Here is a 2,017-nt window from a genome sequence, read left to right on the forward strand (position 1 = left end):
AGCAAACAAGGGAATTTCCACCCCTTTTAGCCACCAAATCCACATATCTACCTGCATCTGCACTCTGCTTTCCTTCCTGTTGAAATAAATGAACTATCTAAACACCTGTCTGAGACCAGCTACTTCATTTCTGCACTGGATTCCATCCACCCCTCCCCCCAATTATTACTTTTCCCCTTTTGTAAGATCATGACCATCAGCATGCAAACATACTGTAATATCTTGATCTCATATTCCCCTCCAGTTTTCCTATTTCTATTCCTCTTTATAGCAAAATGCCCTAAAAGAGTTGTCCATACTCACTATCACCATTGTTTAAAATATAGTGTATTAATAGAAAATTTGAGGTATGGTAAAGCAAACAAGTCAGAAAATGACTGCCACTGAAAAAACTGTTTTTCACAGTTCCCAAGACCTGGGAGAAATGCCACACTGTTGTGGGGGCCACATAGGGGAAGCACCAGGGTCAGTAAGGAGGCAGAGGCTATGAGCAAGCTATGAGCAAGAGCCTGTGGTTTCCACAGGAAGGAACAGGCAAGGCAGGGTAAGCAGGCTGAGGATCGACTGGTTTGAACCATGTAGCGGGCTCTGGGACGTAGGGGCTGCCTGTAGTTGTCTGGTATCTGGCCTCGGGGGTTAGGGAAGGTGCACAGTGGCCCGAAGGGTGAGAGCTGGGGGGATGAGCTCTGGATCGGTGGGTTTGTATTTGAAAAGTGCTCAAGAGAGAGTTGTTTACAGTCTCCAAGAACTGGCTACCCTGGTGGGGGTGGGGGCAGACCCTCCAGAATCAGCAAGGCCCCAGATGTCAAAGCTTCAAAATATAGAAAATAAAAGGCATGGTTAATATAACCATTTCCTCATCTCTTTCGAACACACTCAAATGAGACTTTCTTTCCTACACTATTGGCTCTCATTCTTGTAATGACACCTTACTCTTCTGGTTCTCTTTTTCCCTCGGTGGCCCCTCCGCACTTTCCTTTGATGAGTTCTCCTCCCTCCTCCTCAGCTCAACCTCTAAAGATTGAAATACTCCTCAGCTTAACGCTCTTCTCCTTTCTGTGTTCATCAGCAACACACACAGTGTGCCACATGGTCCCCTGCAGCCTCTGAGGGTCCCTCTCAGGAACTCCATGAGATCAGACTGTATTTGCCTTTTCACTCTGTTGATATTTGTATTTATGGTGCAAAAGCAAAGGTGGGTAAAACTGCTGGTGCTTAGCGTCACCCAAAACAGTAGCACCAAACAGTTATTTTCCTCATCACCTCACACTCATATGAAAAAAAAAGGCAGTTTCACTTATGAATGCTTCTGATAAAGTACTAAAAAGTTTACTTTATGAAATCTCAACCCTAAGCACATATTTTACTGTTCTGTGTGATTAAATAGAATGCATGCATAAGGCACTTCTGCTGTACACCAATGTAAAATATTTGTCCTAAGGAAAAGCACATATGCAATTGTTAAAGTTGCAAGCTTGGCCAGCCTCTTTTTTCATGGAACACCATATTGCTGGAAAGAACAGACAAACAATCTATGGTTTTTCAGAACTGAGTATTTGCCAGACATTTTCTCAAAACATGAAGTGAGCCTATCACTTCTAGGAAAATAACTGACAATATTTTTTTTCTTATGATAAAATTTGCTTCCAAGGGAAAATTAAAATTTTGGAAAACTTTTATCTACCATCTTGATTTAGTGGTTTTCCAGTACTTTTAGGATGAGAGAAGTGGTGATATTAATGAATGCAAATATTTGGTATAGTATAATGAAATGTGTCAACATTTGGAAGTTTGTTAAACTCAATGAACTAATATTTTTCAAATGATCAGTGTTACAAAATCAGGCCTAGGTAAAAGATCTATTCAAGTTCAAGATAAACCAATAGATTTTAATGTAGTAGTGTACAAAGACCACATTGATACAGTTTCAAATTCCACATGGCAACTAACATTTAAGAAACTACCACTTGCCAAAATTAGGTATAGTATCGAAGTAGAATATCCATAACACTAATAA

This window comes from Hipposideros armiger, unplaced genomic scaffold (assembly GCF_001890085.2).
Source record: "Hipposideros armiger isolate ML-2016 unplaced genomic scaffold, ASM189008v1 scaffold_425, whole genome shotgun sequence".
Classification (NCBI taxonomy): Eukaryota; Metazoa; Chordata; class Mammalia; order Chiroptera; family Hipposideridae; genus Hipposideros; species Hipposideros armiger.